This window comes from Hemitrygon akajei, chromosome 17 (assembly GCF_048418815.1).
Source record: "Hemitrygon akajei chromosome 17, sHemAka1.3, whole genome shotgun sequence".
NCBI lineage: Eukaryota > Metazoa > Chordata > Chondrichthyes > Myliobatiformes > Dasyatidae > Hemitrygon > Hemitrygon akajei.
The window spans coordinates 52,016,180-52,037,360 of record NC_133140.1 but is presented as its reverse complement, the minus strand read 5'-3'; the positions used below and the strand labels follow the sequence as shown (position 1 = coordinate 52,037,360).

Here is a 21,181-nt window from a genome sequence, read left to right as displayed (position 1 = left end):
AAAGCAGCATCCATCATCAGGGAGTCCCTCCACCACGCTATGCTCTCTTCTAGCTGCTGCTGCCGTGAGGAAGAAAGAAAAGGAGCCTCAGGACTCATGCCACCAAGTTTAGGAACAGTTATTAACCCTCAAGCATCAAGCTCTTGAACCAAATGGGACAACTTCACTGCACTTGCCCCCTCATTGAAATGTTCCCCCTACCTATAGACTCACGTTCAAGGACTCTTCAACTCATTTTCTCGATATTTATTGCTCATTTATTATTATTATTATTATTATTATTATTACATCTTTCTTTTTATATCTGCGCAGCTCGTTGTCTCTTACACACTGGTTGAACACCCAAGCTGATGTTGAATTTCACTGATTCTTTTATGGTTATTATTCCATTATAGATTTATTAAGTATGCCCACAAGAAAATTAATCTCTGGGTTGTATATGGTGACATAGATGTACCTTGATATTAAATTTACTTCGAATTTTGAAGTTGCGGAGGATGATGTGTCAGATGCGGATGCACATGGCATGCTAGGTCAGGGCAAGAGGGACGCGATCACTGTTAAGGCGGCAGGAAGATGGGCTGAACGCTGATATCTAGGAAATGATGCAGGTGAGGGCAGCATAAATGGTGGATGAAGGGAAACCCTTTAAGAAGGAGGACATCTCTTATGTTCTAGAAAGGAAAACCACATCCTGGGAACAGATGCGGTGGAGATAAAGGAGCTAGAAAAGGGAATAGCATTTTTACACTACACAGTGTTAGATCTTTCATTTGTTCACTATTTTATGAAACATTATGGTATGTTAATCGTGTTTGCCAATATAACTAGAGCAATCACACTTCAAAAGCAATCCTTTGGTTTGTAGTATTTTCTTCTTTTAAGTACATGATAAATGCAAATATATCCTACTTGCTAAGAAAGTTAAAGACCATAATAAGAGCTTCTATTATCAGAGTATCTCCTCTGATAAGTAGGCAACTCGGCAGAATGTACATAACTTCAAACAAGACCATCTTTAATGTATAAATGTTAATCCTTAATGGTACCAAAACTTCTGCAAGATTTTGCTATCGAAAATTCATCGGAACTATATTTTTCCAACAGCTTATGCAAGCAATAATTTGTTTTCATGTCATTTTAGATGTTCTCACCAGCATAAGTCCCTAACAAGTATACCGATATCGTATCTTCTGACAATGCCAAGTATCATATCTCCAAGCATGTACACCACCATCACAACCGCTGACAGGTATGCCATTATCACACTGCCAGACAAGCATACTGTATTTCACCCATGACAGATATACCAGATTCCTGATAATATCCTGGTTTTAAATTTCCTGACAAATATACCAGCATCAAATCATCAGAGACATATATTCTTATCAATCTCAAAACAGGTAATAGCAATATTACACCTCCTGTAAAATATATCAGTAACACATCCCTTGACAGGCACATTATTATGAAATTTTCCAGGAAGTATAACAAAATCTGATTCCTGACAAGTAAACCATTACTGCATCTCCCAATCAGCGTACCACTTGAGTACCATGTTTCCGAGCCAATATTATATTTCCCAACCAACTTTACAATGTCCTATCATTATATCAATATCACATCCCCCAATCAGTATCACAGTATCACATTTCTCAACCATTATTCCAGTATCACAACCCTCAACCAGTGTCATATTTCTGAACTGTCAGTCCAATGTTATATCCTCCAACCAGTAGCACATCTCCCAACCAGTATGCCAGGCCCACATTTCTCAACCAATATACCAGTTTCATATTTCCCAGCTGGTACACCCTTCCAGTAGACCTGGTGAATATTAAATGCAGAACAAGCACACAACTTCAGAGTCACATTTCCCAACCTATGTGTCAGCATCAGATTGCCTGGAAATAAGTTGTCTGAATTACTGATTTTATTCCAGGCAAATATTACAGCATAGTTTGAAAAGACTTTCAGTACTGACCCACAAAATGACAGAATAGTTAACAAACAGTTGGTTACACATGCAAATTGCCCACCATAACATTTTAGAAATGGATTTCGGAAAGCAGATGAAAAGTTAACTGTTTTGCTTCCTTAAATACTAAGATAACTCTACAAACAAGGGAAAATCTGCAGATGCTGGAAATCCAAGGAATACACACAAAGTGCTGGAGGAACTCAGCAGGCCAGGCAGCATCTATGGAAAAGAGTACAGTCGACATTTCAGGCTAAGACCCTGCTTCAGGACCAGAAAGAAAGGGGGAAGATGCCAGAATAAGAAGGAGGGGGCGGGGAAGGAGTACAAGTTAGAAGGTTATAGAACAAGCCAGGTGTGTGGGGGAGGAGGAAAGGAAGTAAGAAACTGGGAAATGATAGGTGGAAGAGGTAAAAGGGGCTGGAGAGAAGGAATCTAATAGGAGAGGAGAGTGGACAAGGGGGAAAAGGGAAGGTGGAGGGGCACCAGGTGGAGGAGAGAAGCAGGTAAAAAGGGGGACTAGAGTGGGGAAATGAAGAAGAGGGAAGAGGGGGAAGTAGGAAAAAAATAACCAGAAGTTGGAGAAATTGATGTCCATGCAATCAGGCTGGAGGCCATCCAGATGGAACGCAAAGTGCTAATCCTCCAAACCAAGAGTAGCCTCATCGTGGCAGAAGAGGAGTCCATGGGCAGTCTTTACACTTCGGTTACTGTGAATCAGGATGAACTCAGCTGTCCTACACACACAAAATGCTGGAGGGACTCAGCAAGTCAGGCAGCATCTATGGAGGGAATAAGCAGTCAATATTTCAGACCAAGACCCTTCATTAGGAAGGGTTTCAATCCTGATGAAGGGTGCCAGGCCAAAACATCAATTGATTATTCCTCTGTATAGAATCGGCCTGAGTTACTGAGTTCTTCCAGCATGCTCTGTGTATTGCTCAAGATTTCCAGCATCTGCAGAATCTCTTGTGTTCAGATTTCAATCAGTGCGTTGCAGGTACACACGGGCTCAATATTCTCCAGTGTGACTAATTATACAGTAAAGTTACATAAATGGAGCATGGGTCAGGGCTGCGGAAATCTGTTATCATCAACTCAGCCAGAACTAACCAGGACTTCAGAAACCTTTCCCTGGTGAAATAAATCTTCTTTTTCAGGACCATTAATTGATTATTTTATGAAACAAAAGGATAAAGAAGTGATTTCAATAAATTACAGTTCAAAATACTAGCTGCACAAAGGAGCAGACATTCACTTACAATTAGTACAGCAGCTTACCAAGCAGCCCGTATGTCAGACAGAAGTTATTTTATTTCCTTTACTGCATCACTGTTTATTGTTTATTAAATTACTCAGAACCATATTTTATACTAAAATAATTGCATTTTAGCTGTAAATACTAACAAATGCACTATCGCCAGTACCATATAACTACATACCGCAGAGCAAAAATACTTTAGTTACAGAGAATTATTGACCTTCAATTAATTTTGGTGCATATTCTTCGTAGAGTGCAATATACATACTTTTTTTGTTATCATCAAGGTCTTTTTTATGATTACTTTAAATTTATTGTCGTATTTATACAGGTTAATCCAATTAGCCAAAAAGGCCAGTCTAACTTGATCTTGCTGTCTTGAAATAATTAAAAGCAACAAATGCACATGCAATGATCTAAAATGAAAAGGTATTGCCAATATAAAAGCTGTAACACATCCTCTAATGAACCAGTAGTCGACCTAGCAATTCGTTCCTATATTCAAGTATATAACAGCTTAACTATTCCATGTTTAAAAAATTGTAATTGTTCATTCTTAGATCCCATGATTATCTTTTCTTACAGTTTTCTTCAAAAATGTTCAACATTTTGCAGGTCACTTGCCAAAATGTGACCATTTTGCAGCTAATCAGGGGTATTTGTTTCTCTTTCAATACAAATGATGATGATACTTTCTTGATCATCAAGAGAGTACGAACGTCAATACATGAGCAAACTGTATTGCACCAGTTTTTATTTGTTCTACCCAAGATGGGAGACTTTTCAAACACATTGTTTTTCAATGCTATTCAGGCAAAATACTGAAGATAATTGCTCAGATAAAGTAAATAGGATTCACTGTAGGCAGTCTGAAGTCTTAAATGACAACATTCTGAAACTGAGTCAATTACTTCAGTAGCCAAGCCTCTTTAATCTGCATTCATATTCACAGATAGTTGCATTAATCTGATATCAACTTACCTTTAGTATTTTCAATCATATACCAACAGTAAGTGTTAACTTTTCTGAATCAGGTCTTAGTACATATAAATTAAATACAAATTATTTTACTAAATAAATAGTGCAAAGATTAACTGCCTAATCGGTTTGAATAAATGAAAACATTCAAATAGCGGAGATCTAATATTTTAGACCACCAAACACATTTGGTCCATGTGTACATTTCAGAAGAACAGAGTTGTAAATCTTACTTTTGCAAGTTTACACGTGTTTAAACTAGGGCCTTATATACAGTTCTGAATATTTGGCAATGCTGTCTTGACTTTAAAGTACTTGTATTTCCATATCTTTAAGCAGATTTATTGTGAGTTCCTTTAAAAGAGTTGCAACATTTTTGACTGAGAAACTTCTTCAATACATTGAAAATATTTTTTTGAGCTCCAGAATTGATTCTCTTGCGGTGATATTCTTTTCAAGTGTATGTGTCAAAACAAGCATAGAGCACAAAGAACAGTCAATATTCAGCACAACCTCAGTTCTCTCATACTAGTGTCGGCAGATGAAACTTGAAAGACAGAGCCATTTATCCTCATTTTGTGTACCAAAATGGAATAGTACAGTCACCTGGTAAAATTCAAGTCTAGACATTCACTTCACTGATATGTTCACGGGTTTAAACTCTCTAGCAAGCTGATGTTACACTCTGCCAGCTGTGCTTACATTGTACACTTTACTCTGGTGAATTGGACTCAGCCACCACTCCAGGGTAAAAAAAAATTCAACACTTTTGGCAGTGGTGTCACTTGTGTTTAAATCCAGGGTCACTGACCTCTGAATAATGACCAGACTTATGCTGCCTCTTCAACAAAGTAATTGCTTTCCCTGAAATTGTAAATTGCAAGAAGGCTTCAGATAAGCGTTGCACATCAGGATTAACAAATTTCGGAGAAAGTCTGTGCCTCCCTCCTCAGAATCCAAATTAAGATCTCTTGAAGCATAGAGGTCAAATTGCATACTTTACTATCTTCCTTGTGATCAGAATGATAGATTTTTTTTATAAATGAAAGGCAAACCTCATATCAGAGAGGAAAAGTAACATACCACTGAACGTCAAAAATCTCAATCCTCTCTATATTTGCATACTGTAAAGAAATTTTTAAAATATTCATTTGATCAGAAATATTCCATAATAGATTCAATATTAAATGTGTAAATGATAAAGTGCCACCAGTCATCTCACCAATTTTATGTCTTGCAAGACGATCAGAGAGGAGCTCTGGCAATGATCATGCCAATGTTCAAATCCCAGATCTTTGCATCCCCTCAAATCAATGATGATCTGTCATAGCAAGTAACCTGCAATAGAAAATAAGAAGACAAATAGGGGAAAATATATCAAAATGATGTTGTACGTACTTCAGTCCAATGGCTAGGGACAATTTTGTGCCAATGAGGATGCTTAGATTTTATTGAATTCATTATTTAATTTTAAAATGTTTCAGTTGTCACAATAGATCATAGCATGTAATTGCAGGGCAATTTTGTGTGTCCATGCAGGAGCCAAAAAGAGAAAAAAATCACATGTGCATATTTAAAACTGTGGTCTGCTGCTTTGAGTTAAAAGAGAGAAGCATAAGCACAGACTGACCCGTTCAAGATCTGTCCCAAATTGAGCACATAATCTGACTGACAGCAGAGCTAAGCAAGGGTAGTGGCCGGGTGGGAAAGGACAACATTCTAGGGTTCTTCTCCCACGGGAGTTGAGGGGTAGGGGGGTGAGGTGTATACCCCTGAACAAGTGTATGTAAATAGGAAGTAACAGAGTGCCACCTGGGTAGCAAAAGTGTGGAAATGTAAAGACTGTAATGGAAACATTTGTAAAGGACTGTGAGTTATTGAACGGTTTATTGTATAGAATTTTATTTTTGAATAAAGTGTATTTTGATTAAAAAAAGAGTAGTTGAGTCAGCAATGCTGCTTTTCGGTTGAGATGTTAAGAACATAAGAACATAAGAGATAGGAGCAGGAGTAGGCCAATCGGCCCCTCAAGCCTGCTCCGCCATTCAACAAGATCATGGCTGATCCAATCTTAACTCTAGTTTTCACCAAATCCCACAAGGCAACAGTGCCAACCAACAGGGCACCATGCCGCCCATTTTATTTTATTATTCATCCCATCCAAACCCATGTGATCACCCAGGGGAAAAAAACCGAGTTGCCAATTGAGGAGAAAAAATCTGGAAAATTCCTCTCCGACCCATCCAGGCTATCAAAAACTGGTCCAGGAGATCACATGGCTGATCTAAACCTAGCCTCATGTCCACTTACCTGCTCGCTGAAACCCTACCTACCTATGCAGCTGGAGGTAAAAGATCCATTTGCAATATATGAAGAAAGAAAGTATATCTCTTGGTGTCTGGGCAAAAATTCATACCTCAGCCAAAAACAGCTTAATCTGTCATTCATCTCATTTGCATTTTGGGGGACATTGTTGGACACAAATTGACCAGCATGGCCACCCACAAAACTAAAGAGATACTACTTTAGAAAGGATCCATTCCATGGGAAATGCTTTGGAGTGTACCAAGGCTTGACTGATACCCAAGTATATCTAACAATGTTTTGTAGACCATGGGTTTTTTTTAATTGCATGTATTTCAAAATATACATAAAACTTCACAGGAGTACAAAATGCATAACATTTGGAAAGCTATATATATCAAAAAGCACTGAAAGCATAGATATCTTGTAATAAATACAAGTGTTGAAATTCTCATCACTCTGAATAATTTCTGCCAAACTGACACATTTTTAAATTTTGGCATATGCCAGAAAGCAGGAACCATTGCAAAGAGTTTTTACTGCCTAAATATTTGATTGTTTCTTTTGAAAGCCATTAACCTTAATTCTTTAATGACAATTCATCCTTTTCTAGCTGCCCATCCACTCATCATCTCAGCCTGAGTCAGACCATCCAAACTCCAAACAACCCATTTAGTTATGACCTGCCCTTTGAACATATCACTGCTACCACAAGGATTTCTCGTCTCCACCTTTGCACCATGATACATCTTCACCATCACCTCAAATGGTATTCCATGGAATAACTTTTATATTACATTTCAACACTCACATGACCAGTCTTCAATCTTTAATCCCATTAACTGGAGCTCAATTAAAATCCTATTTCCTTTATCTTAACCCAAATCAAGTTCCATTCAACAACTTAAAATTCCCATATTAAAATCCCCCACTGTGTTCTCTCCTTCCTGACTCTGTAATCTCCTCAACACCTTTCTATAGGTCTGACATTCCTTGAAGTCTGAGTCCTATGTCACCATCATTCACATCCCTCACTACTGAGGACTATGCCTTAGACATACTAGATCTATCTGACACAATGCCTCTCTCTCTCTCTCTCCCCATAAGAGTTGTTTAGCACACTTCTCCATGGTTGAGATGTTAGGCACTTGTTTCATTATGCCTCCTTTGGCATGCTGTGAATCTAAGAACATCATATAAGAATATAAAAAGCTACAGCAGGCCAAGTGAATCTTTATCTTTGCTCCAACATTCAATAGGCTCATGGCAGATATTTTATTTCAACCCTGTTTTCCTGCAATCACCCTCTATCCCTTCTAGAAATCTACTGTTTCTTGTCTTGAGCTGTCTTGTGACTGAATCACTGCAGAACTCCCCTGACTGGAGGATAATTCCATCCCGAATTTTCTTCGTAGCTCCATCCTGAATCAATGACACTTATTTGAGACTCTGACCCCTTGGCTGTGTAGCGATGTAAAGCTATCCACTTTGCTAGAAAAGTGAAGTTTTTTTAATGGTGACAGATTCATTGGGGTTGATGTTCAGTGACTGGAAGTATCTGGGTATCAGTTAAACTTGATGTACAGGTGTAGCAGGCAACTGAGGCAGCAAACAGAGCATCACGCTTCTCCCATGTCAGCCCTTCCAGGTGAAGCTGAGATTCACATGCTCCTCTTCAACCTTGGTGTTCGCATTCAGCACACTCGATATGGATTGCCATTAGTAGACACTAAATAGATAAACTGCTTTGCCAGGCACCTGCACTCGGTCCACCATGATCCAACTGGAACTCTAGGTTATAAGCCATTTCAACTCCCTGCCCATCCCAGCTGTGGCCTATCTGTCCTTGGTCTCCTCGGTTGTCAGGGTGAGGCCAACTGTAAACTAGAGGAGCAGCATCATAGATTCTGTCCGAGTAGTCTGCACTCTAGTAGTACGAACATTGAATTCTCCAATATTAGATAACCCACGCCCCCTCTTTTCTGCTGATGTGGCCAGCTCCGACCTCACCCTCCACTCTCAGCTTCCTTTTCTTTCCCCTTCCCCACCTGTTCTGCTTAGTACTTGCTCACGCTGCCCACTCGGTGCCCCATCCCCTCTCCTTCCTTCACTGTTCCCTTTCTTTGCCAAACATCTCTCTTCATACACCACCTTCCTTTTTTAGCAGCAGACACAAAATGCTGGAGTCCTGACGAAGGGTCTCAGCCTGAAACATCAACTGTTTACTCTTTTCCATAGATGCTGCCTGGCCTGTTGAGTTCCTCCAGCATTTTGCATGTGATGCTTTGGAGCTCCAGCATCTGCAGATTTTCTCTCGTTTGTGACCTTCTTTTGACAAATTCCATAACCCGTAACCCCTTGTTGCTTCCACAATCAGCTCCCAATCTCTGGCACTGTCTCCCCCACCTGGCTCCATCTGTGCATTGGCTGCTGGCTCCACTAATCACTCCCCAGCTTCTACCTCACCCCTCCTCACTTCATTGTACTTCACCTCTCCCTCTCACTTCTTTATACCTGCTAGTCCTGCTGCAGTGACCCAGCACAAAACAGCCACTAACCTTTTACCTCTACAGGTGCTGCCTGAGCCAATGAGTTCTTCCAGTAGTTAGTTTTTGCTGGTATACCAGACCATTAGAAGAAGATTCAGGAGCATGAGTAAAGATGAGTTATTGCAATTAAGTTGGCACCTGGAAAGGCTACGGAGGGGATTCACCAGAGTGTTGCGTGGGATGGACAGTTTCACTTGCAGTTCAAGAGAGACTGGCTTTGTTTTCTTTGGGTGGAGAATACTCAGGGGGCAGGGGGAGGGTTGGGTGTGAAACTGATGGATATACACAACTGTGAAAAGCAGAGACAGAGGAGATGGTAGAAAACTGGTCCCATAACAGTGGGATCTAAACCAGAGGGCATAGATTAGGTCAAGGGGTTTGAATTTTAGAGGGGATATGAGGGAAAACCCTTCCTCGAGGATGGGTTTGGAATCTGGAATGCACTCTGTGAAGTACTCTCAGAATATTTAAGAAATAGTTGGAGGAACACTTCAACTGCCAACAAATAGAAAGCCATTGTCCATTGAAGTTTAGAAGTTCAAGTGTTGGTAAATTGGATTAATATAGGTAGGCACTTGATGGTCAACATCGCCAAAGGTCCTGTTTCCGAGCTCAATGAGTCCATGATTCAATTACTCTACTTAGGCTAATTGGTCTGTAGTTCCCCAACTTCTATTTCCCTCCTTTCTTAAATAGTGAAGCTACAATTTTCATCTTCCACTCTGTAGGAACTGTTCTAGAATCTACAGAATTTTATATCCACTATCTCCAAAGCCATCTTTTGAAAAACATTGTGATGTTGGTTATTAGGTCCTAGGGAATTTTAAATTTTTGTCCCTTTTATTATTTCTCCAGTACTTTCACTTCAATAAAACTAATTTCTTTATGCTGCTCAATCATCCCTGGCCCATTGGACTCCATTGTATCTGAGCAATTTTCTGTGTCTTCTTTCATGAAGATAGACACAAGAAATGTGTTACATTTTTCTCATCACTTCATCTTTATGGCTAGTTCTGTAAGATAAATGCATTAACTTGTGCCTCAAGAGATCCGGCAGATGCTGGAAACCTTGAGAAGCACACATAAAATGCTTAAGCAATTCAACAGGTCAGGCAGCCTTGAGGGGAATAAATAGCCAATGCTTCAGGCTGAGACCCTTCATATTCCAGCTCTGATGAGGGGTCTTGGCCTGGAACGTCAACAGTTTATTCTCCTTCATAGATGCTGCATGACCTAACAAGTTCCTCCAACATTTTTCGTGTGTTGCTTAACTTAGGCGACTTTCTTTTACAGTAATATAGAAACTTCTAGTTTACTCTCTTATCATGTTACTAGATAACTCTCTTATCGTACTCCCACTTACGCTGATCGCCCTTTGCTGAATTCTGAGATTTATCTAATCATCAGGCTTACTGGTTGTTTGGCAACGTTAAGGATTTTTTTGGATATTTGACCATAATGAGAGGGAAGGGATGAGCCATCATCAGATGATGGAGCAGACTCAATGGGCCAAATAGCCTACTGCCACTCCTATGTATTATGCTCTTATAATTCCTCTTTATAATAATTTTTCCTGTTTGTTCCATAGAGGGTCAAGAGTTTATTGCACTTGTTCCTGTTCAATGAATTGTTACTCTGAAGCATCTTGGGTATTTTCCTATATTGCTCACACCTATTCTCTGATGCAGAGGTAAATTTTCCTGCAGTACAACTCTGCATATGATTGAGAAAAGCTTCTCCTCTGCCTTCATTCATGCTTCAAAGGACTGATTTCTAATGCTAAGTATCACAACATCCGGAGAAACACCAAAGGAAATTTGCTGCAGCTAACTCCGAAAAGCCCTTGGAAAGTTTAACAATTTAGTTTGATTACTTTGATTATCAAGGCTTATGTGTTGTGAACTGACAACATTAACACTAGATCATTAATGCAAAACCAAAAATGTTGTTCATGTATTTTATTCAAACTATTTGATGATAGGTAAGAAGTATATAGATGGAGGCTGATATCCAACTGAATCCATTATTTTCCTTTTATTATTGGTTCTTCAGAAATAAAAGCATTGTTCAGTTTCTATTTTACCAATGTAGTAAACAGACCACACACACATCAGATATGACTCTTTATTACGGTCATATAAGAAAAAAGTCTGTAACTTCTTGTTCCTGTGTATATGCACCTGCTCCTGTTTAAAGCAGACAGGAAACATTTTAAAATGTGGCAGAGTGATCAACATCACCAAGCTGACAACAAACGAGCAAGGGAAACATTTTCAGGAATAATGGAAAACTGAGCTTTACAAGAAGGCTAACAAAGAACAGAATCAAGTACATTTTACTTGAATGAGCAGCATGACTACAGTAAGGGTCAACAACTAAATGAAATTACTTGAAGAACTAAGAATGATGAAAGGCAGAAGGAGCTTTACCCTCGAGAAAAAGACTTACATTCACTTACTTTACTGGCTTCCGATATTTTATTTCATTTCGTCACTTATTAACTATTAAGTTATGCCGTTTCAGATAAAAAAGATTGGTACTCGAGACTGGGAACTTCAGTATGTTTGCTCCCATTCTATCCATTCCCAACCGTTATGTGGAGTTTGTAGCACTGAGTATTTCATGGTGTTTATGCTCCATTCACTTCAACCAGCACAATACGCCCAAGAAAAGTGCAACTTCGCTGAAAACTAAGCAAGCTTGGAATTCCAGCTAAGTATTTGATTGAGAAGATATTAGAATTGGTGCATAAAAGAATAAATGAACAATGAGTTCTAATGCAGACAGGCCAACAGAAGGTTAAGGTCACATACAAAAAGTGAGTGCATGATTTATCTTCACAGGAACATTTGGGCATTGTGTTTGTATCTATATAATTACAGCTGGGAATTACTGATCTATAAACGTGTGAAATATATACACTATAACATTTGCCATTTTCTGTAGACAGGCTTACGTTGTATAATGCAAATACAGCATTTTCTTAAAACTTGAAATTAACAATGTTTTAATAAAATACAAAATAAAAATAAAGTAATTTAATAGTGAAATGTTATCCTCCCAAAAATGACAGTTTATATTCATTTTCAGGTGTTTGTAAAATTTATCAAATGAACCCCTATTTAAAACAGCCTACATACAGTTTATCTCAAACATTCTCAATTCCAATGTAGAACTAGTAATTCAGAGTGAAATTATCATTATTTCTAACTATTCCACACTGCAGCAGCATAACATTTATTCCACATTCTACCGCCCCAACTAATGTTAATCAGTCTCCTGTGATCGGCAAGTATGCACTGTGGACTTGCATCTACCAGAAAAAAGACTAATGTCTTAGTCATCTTACACACTTATCTAACAAAACTAGGGAAATTTTACCTTTTCAATTGGCTTCAAAATCCGTGGTCATTAAATACTACTCCATTAATGTCTCTGCCCTGCATCCTTCAGAATACCATGATACAATTGCAAAAGTACCAAGGTAATATTGGGCTTGAAGATATGCATTTGTTACAGCATCTTAAGCATGTTTTATTTGTACAATAATTACCACAGAATATTCCGTGGCAATTAACAGCTGAGAGTTGGTGAGTTTATTGCTTGCACTTTATTGCCGAACATACAAGGGATAGGATTCATACAATTCTCCTCATCTCATAACATATTATTTTCAGTCATGTTTTAAATGTATTTATGTTACAGAAAGAACTACAATTCATCACGTGGCAGAAATGTTGAACTGTGTAAGTTGAAGCATGAAATATTCCAGGAAACTCATCTTGAAGATTACTTTTCCCACAAAGCAAAAAGATAAGGCAGTGTGTTCAATTTGTTGTGGCATTCATCTCAATCTTAAAAGACAGACATTATCTTGTGCTATTATGTCAACCTATATAAGAAAACATATATAAGCCATTTGGGAGTTTTCTATACTGACTGGGTATCACAGTTATAAATAGCTGAATGCAACTTAAAAGATCAAATTGATAATCCTTTCAATCTTCCCAAATTCTGCCAATATAGTTTATTGATGTGCACAAACACAAGAAAATCTGCAGATGCTGGAAATCCAAAGCAACTTTGTGTGTGTTGCTTATTGATATGCATCCTGATCTGAAATCTCTCTAGATCAATGTGGATCTGATAAGCAGAGTGATGATCAATTCACCATTGGGAAAGGGTCTGGACGTGAATGCAGGCTGGAAGGTCATGAGATTACATTCGAATGATAAGCCATATAGATATGTATTATGTGCCGTTTCCTTACTGCAAGATGAATCAATCAAGACATCTTTCGTATAATAATTGAGAGGGTGTTGTACTTTTAATTTTATACTTTCTTTTTATATCTAAAACTCTTGCAGGACATCACACCTGAGAAACTGCTAACAAGGAGACTTTGATCTATCATTACAATCCTTCTACACAGGTACATATTTAAATTATGAATGGGCAGCTTCAAAGAGGTTCATGTGTACTTTATGTGATAATTGGTTTTCCTGGGCAAATTGTATAACCATTAAGTCACTTTGTTAAATTTTCTAATTATTGGAAATACATGACTGTTTAAAATTTCACAAAGATCATATTGTTTTTGTTACTGTTGTTTACTGCTAAAATGGCTGGCTCCAGTGCACACCGGGTACAAGTGCAATCCTTCAAAATCATCAAATTATAGCCATGCGTGCAAATCATTGATAGCTATTGCATTTCAAAAGAAATTAATGGACAAACCAGGGTCTTGCTGCCCTTCTGTGCTAAAATTCTGCGGATTAGACAGATGAAAAGACTCTGAGTGATTTATGTATTTCACGCAAAACTGCCTACCGCAAGAATATATCTCAAGACATTAATATGATACTTAAAGTGACATAAACTATTTGCTTATGTTATTTCAGTAATTAGGAAACGATATTTAATTCCAGGTCTCTGTTAGATTAGTTGGAAAAAGATGGAAAAAAAAACATGTGATTAACTGAAGACTGCATTTGCAGTGTCTCTATTAGATATCTGTTTTTTCTATGATTTTACTTTGTTTAACCAATCTTACTAGTTTGTCTTTGGTCTGCTAAAGTTCTGTTTTCAATTTAACGTTTTACCAATTCAGAATAAGTGAGAGAACATGGCAATGTGCTATGTTTATTCCAGTAGCGAACTGTTCTGGGCACACTAGCATTACTCTCGGGACGTTGTAAATCTGCAAGAACAGGTAATAAAAATCGCATCTTCTAGATCAAAGGGACAAACTTTGCTCTGAAAGGATAGCACGTGGTATAAAAGTCCTCACAACGGTAACAAGATGATGGGACATTTTACAGACTTGCTCTAAGAAGGAAATATTACAAAACTCAAATATCCTATCCATGATTGAAAAATCTAAGAATGACCTACTTTCTATACCCGGTATATATTTTTAAAATTCCTCATCAATGCATAAAATGATTAAATGATTTCATAATGATCATTAGGTAGCAGTCCATTGCTTCAGATCGATTCCGCATTGGATACGTATTTGGTTTGTTTTGTAGAAGTTGTCGCTGTATCATCCATACCAGTTCATCAGCTGACCATCTCTTCCCTCCCCGACATCCAACACTACCAGTGTATCCCATCCATTATTTCATCGCCAAAATAACTACTTTCTCAGATTCTACTGGCCCAAGCAATCGGCATGTTCTGCAGGACCCATTCGCAAAGTTTGCTTTTAAAGACGGGACCTTGTGCGACGAGAATTTCAAAATTTGCCCTTTTCGCTGGCAGGCTTTACTTTTAGGTGTTAATCATAAAGGGACAAACACGCCACGAATACAAAATATATCCAGCGGTCACTTGCAGCAAAGATGCGTTTGCATCGTTTAACATAATAATTAACAAAATGCCTATTAATTCCTGAAGGAATATTTACTCAAGAGTTGTTCAGTGAGTTAACTGTCTTTCACTCAATGTGGAAAAACTCCATAACCATTTGAGCAGTTATAATGTCGACAGCAAAGTAAGAAAATGCACCATAATCCCCAATAATATTTGATATTAAAATTGCACTTATACATAGCGTCATATGAACACTGGAAACCAATTACATGCTTGGGAATGTTGTGATCATGTATGGAATTTATCTTAAAAATCAAGTTTAGAAACAGGTGTTCACACAAAGTTATTTTATTATTGTGAGATCCGCGATATGTGATTCATGAACGCAACCCGAGATGAATGAACACATCATAGATATTCGCTCATACCGTAATTTTGCAATATAGAGAGCGTCCTTCACTTCTTCCTAGTTTCTTTTTGGATTTAATGAGTTAGTCGTGGGTATCAAATTATCACGAAGGTCATGAGGAAAACGATATATTTATTTCACCTAAAGATTTGTCAGCTTTCCAAAGTAACTCACTTGACCGATGGATCATGCCTTCGGGTTCCCGACCTCCCCCACACCGCGACTACCCTTTTCCAGCATAAAGATCGGGAGAGCGAGCGAGAGAGAAAGCTAGCGATTGTTCGAGCGACCAAGCTCCCCTCGCTGGTCAAGAGATGCTAATTCACGGGGTTTGGGTCTGTCTGGCGGTGCAATGCTATCATTATCAGGCAAATCAGCCATGCGTTTAATGGTGGAATCAGGAGACATTTGCACTCCCAGGATCACCATGACATCATATGTGAAACAGCCAAGCATTAACGCTTGTCAACTGAAGAGGTCTTAAACACTCGCCTGATGTCTCAGAAATAGATGTGCGCTTCTCTCCCACAGTCCGCGACAGCCACCAGACGTTGCCTAACTTTTCCAAAGGGCATAAAAAGCGGTGTGAGGACGCGGCCAACCCACCTCTCTCACCCCTAGAAACAAATACAAACTCCTCGGCAAAATCGGCAGTTTGATCACTGTCACAGCTCTCCAGGAACTACGCGGCGACTGTACTAAAACCCACCCAAGGAACGGTAGAGACGGGCAGGAAAGTGATGTGTTAACTAGGGCGAGAATTAAAAGAAAAGCAAAATGGTCTTTGCATAATTAAAGACGTAGGGCGTTAAACTGCTGCGCGGTCAAAAAAAAGCTGCAGTCTGTAGTGTATTGTGACACGGTGGCTGTAAACACTAAAAGCTCAGACAGCACAGCCTGAGCAAATGACTGTTTTTCCCCCTCTGAACTGACAGCGCTTCTATTTAAGTCACCCCCCCCCCCCCCCACAGCCTCAATCTCCTCCTCCCTCTCTCTCAGAAATTCCAGCACACTGCCTCACCTGTAAGCAGGCGGGAAGTTATGAAAGTCGACAGAAAACCTAAAATCCCTCAGGCTATAAAAATCCCGCGATTGTACTTTAATAACCCATGAGACCAGCCTCGGAATGTAAAAGGCTTTTCACAAGCACTTCTCGTCTCTTGGAACACATGCCGCTGATATTGGACTGCAGGTCGCTCGGTTATTTGGTACACAAGGAGGGGGTGGGTGGGGAAAGTTTTGTACATAAGATGATTTACCTTAAACCATGCACGGCCCCCTCCGCATGACTTCACCTTTAGGCACGACAAGTTTCGTAAGATGTAATGTAAGAGGCTAAAGAGATGATTGTTAATACGATGATGTACAGTATGCTTCAACACAATACTGCACTGGGGGGAGATTTACAATACGACGTCAGCGTTACGTTTCAAGTCATGTCTCTTGAAATTAATTAAAACCGTGCGCAGCCGACCCTACGGCGGGGATCGGCCCGGAGAAAGCGACCCCTTTTCCCTCGTGGCTGGGAGCAGTTAAGACATTCAGGAGGAGAGGGCTCTGAAAGGGTGGTGTCTGAGACTTTACGAAGGGCCCCGGGGGGATTCAAGGCGCGATCGCTGTTGAAATTCCGTGCACTCTATCATGCGCATTTGTACAGAAGTAGCACCCAGAGAGCTGACAAATCACGTATACACTCGCCACTATCCCACACACAACAGTCAAAGCCCCGCAAGAACCGTTAAACAATATAGCGAGCGCCGCTACATCCTCCCCCCCGACTTACAAAACCCAGCCTCGCAACTACTTCAAGGAAGCGGATCCGTTTTACTGCACTTGTTTAAAGATAGATACACATTGTCAACGTTAGTGTAGACAGCGGCTTGGCGCTCTCTAATGAACATAATGACGTAGGAAATAAATACACTGCATTCCCATTATTGTTTCGCTGCCCTATGTTGGTCCCGCTAATGTGCATGGCTGCAACAGATGGGGAGATGGATACCTGCATATTAACCGCTATTTTCATCATTCACCTGCTTAAACAGATGCTTTTCCGAAAAGTACTAACTACTAAATGACTTTGTGCAAGACCTTTCGCTGACTTGCAACTCAACTCATTTGACTTTTAAAGTGAGATGTGACACCACTAGAGTGATTTTGGCCTAGGGATTAATAGACATACACGTGTAAAATGATACATCCCCCACCACCCACCTCGACCACTGCACAAATTCAAGTGTTATAAAGAAGTGTTGGCTGCGAACGATCGCTGGAAGCATGAACAGGTGTTTTCCCGCACGACCTGTCTTGTGTTTTCCCCTTCAGGATGCATTCGCCGCTCTCTTGTAAAAATGCTTCCGATTTTACTATTAAATTTCAGACATCCGTACAGCTCGCCGGGAAGCTGAGGCTGGTGCCTTTCACTCAAAAGTGAGGGTCGATCCGGAGCACAAAATGGCAGGTCGCGCAGACAGTTGCCTGTCCCAAGTTTTGACACATGGCCCAGACTTGAGCCGCCCTTGATACCAGATTTGGGAAGAGCTTAAAATCAGGTGCACGGAAGGCAGATGTACCTGTGCAACAGGGAGAGGGGGAGAGGAGAGCGCAGAGATTTTATAAGAGCGGCTCAACAAAGTTAAGTAGAATTTTTTTTAAAAATGGTCAAAAGTTTGGCTAACTGCCATTTTGCATTGTGCTTCACTCTGGAATGTTCACCACTGAAAGCGGCTGTTCATTTCCGAACTGAATTAATTCATTCCACTGAGCTATTAAGGCAGCAACATTTCTTGTTGTTGTTTAAAATTAAAATGTATCATTACCATACGCAAATTCTACAGCGCCATACAATGGCTTCTCGCTGGTTTTATTATTTTCTGTTTTTTCCCCTGACAGCCCTGCATGCAAACGTCACTGGCATGGATATTTAATTATACTGTATTTTTTAATCACGGTGGAAAAGTAGGCCCCGTTGCGCTGCATACAAAGAAACAAAAAAATAGTACAAACTGACTTTAAATCCCCGCAAACCACACACTGGGTCCCCCAAATCTCAACTCGACTCGCCGCATCCTTCCTCCTTACCTTAATTTTAAAAGCAAAGCGTTGAAGAAACTCCTGCACGTAAATGAAGCGTTGTAAAAGATTGTGTTCAATGAATAATGAAGCATGTCCACATGATTGACTTGATCATTTTCTTGCACTGAGGGGGAAATAGTGGCTCAACGTGTCACGTTTGTCCTTTAAAGATTGTGCTGCTAACTGTATCGCACGCATCCCGAGAAAGAATCTTTTATTTAATCTGCCTCTTTCGGGATAAACACGCTCATTGATACTGATCACAAAACATCACAAGACATTCCCATCTTTTAGCTTTGACTCCCCCTATCTGGTAGGTGAAATGCATTGTACCATTAAAAAGCTCTCCATTGTCGTCTTGGCATAATTCACAGCAACTAGATAGGTCTTGCGGCATTTAGCTTTGATGAGCCAAAGCTCAGCCCTTGATATAATAACGTACAAAGAATGTTCTATGATCTACCATGTTTCCCCAACGTAGCCACTGCAAACATTAACACGGAACAAGGCTGATGTTGACCTTGAGCTCCTGTAAACACACTTATTAAAATCTAGGTCCTATCATTCTCCCAATACCCACTCTGATTGTCAGACTTGCTATTCAGACATAACACATCTTGCTTTTGATTACCCCTCTCGTAGCGGCAGCTGTACGGTTTTCGCTGGGCGGAAAATTATCCTTTTACAAACTAGTGTCTTACCTTTTAAAAAACACTATGAAAGTATTTTCTTGTCAAGATGCTGAGGTTAAATCCTCATGGACAGTGGGTCACAGGCATCAGTCACAGCTTCGACGCTGAGGAGAAGTAATCAGCGATAAAATGACGTTGATCTCCACTGTAACCTTGTCGCGTATTTAATGTAAATAAGCTAGTTCTTTTCGCAATCGGTGGCGTACAGACACAAATGTCTTCAACTGAGCTTTGTAGCGCTCAAAACTAACGTGATATGCGAACCGTATATGAGAGTAACATTCAAAAGACTCTCAAAATTTGTTTCAAATGAACATCAAAATATAATTTTCTTAATTAATCACGTAGCTACCAAGGAAATTAGCATACGGTAATTAAACTTCGAGGGGGGAAACGTCATGGTGGGCTGCGTGGTAACGATTCTGGTTCATTTGAAAAGATCCATCTCGATTTTTCGACCAGTAAACTTCTTGGATAAACTTAAGACTCAGTTAATTGCCGGTTTACTTTCTTTCGGCTCCTTGGAGGTGAACGATATGGAAGAAGTGATAGAAACCGCAGATTTCCCGCAGCCTGGTCGGGTTATGTTTCTATAGCACTGAATGTGATGGCAAAAGGCTGAATAATGCAATTATGGATTCAGTGTCCTTAGTTGACAAAAAAAAACTGGTGCCTCAATAGAGGCTTTGTTGTGGGATTATATAATGATTATGCTGTAATTATGGGAAAACGTTTAGTAATATAAAAAGTATCAAAATACTCGAATGGGCATCTTGTTTTTTAAAGCGTGTGCTTGAATGTGACATTGGTAACATGCTAAGAACAAACACGCATGATTGTGAAGGCTTGACAATGAATAAAGGCTCGTCTGATGCGCATGATTAAAGTCAATAGACAGATCATTCAAGATGTCGAATTGCACCGTGTCATTCGAGCGTTCCTGCAGGTAGACCTGATTCCATCTTTGAATGACTCATATAAATTAAAATCTAAATGCAAATCTCATTTCATGTGCGCATTGAGATTCAGATCCCTATACTACTACAGACACCGTTGACATAATCATAATTTTGTCGGAACTTCTAAAAAAGGAGCTAAATCAACAAAAATATTTTTGTCAAACTTCCATATATTTCGTGAGACATAAAAGCAGAAAACTCTGTAATGAGAGCTCTGTAATCCAAATATAAATGTTCATCCCAGGAACAACGTCACATTTTGGAAGTGGCCTGTAATAACAAGAGCATTGTCTGCGGTATTTTGATTTATAGTGCGAGACAAACCTCTGATCGCTATAGAGCCAAACGCAAACATTCAATGACTGGAACAACCTGTAAACGCCAGTGCACTTTCAGCACACCAAAGTTCTTTACCAGCTCATATAAAGGTTACGAGGATGAAGAAAGCAAAGTTTATAATCACACATACTGCAGCACGCGGACTATTGTAACATATCTTCCCACGAACTCCAAGTTCAAATGGACGCATTCTGCAGAGGTGTCAGTTTCAATAATATGGCTTTCCTTTAATAATGCCCGGGAACTACAACAATCGACACAGACACCGCATCAATAATAACACCACTTCTATTAGAATGATAACAAAAACAGTAGGACGACCAATGGGGCATGCTTTATTCCAATTCTTCATGGCTCAACTGATTATTTTCTGTTTTCTTTTGAACTTGTTATTGTAAGTCAAGTTGCGCTATGGCGATTCTTTATCAGTGACAGGATCGACAAAGAAAGTGGGATGGGAAAGCAGATCGAAAGGAAGTTACCATATGGACATTAGCAAAGGCATTTTGAACAACACTGGGAATATATGCAGCTCATTATCACGAATAATAAATGGCGGTCTAACCTTTTTAAAGTAGTTACTTTTTTCCCAAAATTAACTGGCACACGTGTGGTTAACCGTGACCAAGACCAGGATCGGATCTCTTAGAATCGTAAAAACACAGACATCATTTTAATTCAACGTTGTTAATGAATTGAACAGGGAGAGGATTTCAGTCGGTGCTTTAAAATAGCATAGGTCTGATTGGTCTGGGAAATAAAGAAAACATAAATCACACTTGCCATATTTACTAATAAAGTACTTAGCAAGATGCAAAGTGTG

General features: G+C 39.4%; 1 protein-coding gene across 5 annotated transcripts in view; it reads right to left on the bottom strand.

Annotated features, from left to right (window-relative positions):
• Window positions 1-18,518, bottom strand: part of znf536 (zinc finger protein 536) — a 509,077-nt gene extending 490,559 nt beyond the window's left edge. For all 5 annotated transcript variants that reach the window (XM_073070118.1, XM_073070119.1, XM_073070121.1 and 2 more), the window contains exons 1-2: window positions 18,375-18,518; window positions 5,440-5,555 (exon numbers count right to left, since the gene is read on the bottom strand). The gene's annotated coding sequence lies outside the window, so the exon portion shown is untranslated. The remainder of the gene's footprint in view (window positions 1-5,439; window positions 5,556-18,374) is intronic.
• Window positions 18,519-21,181: the final 2,663 nt, after the last annotated feature.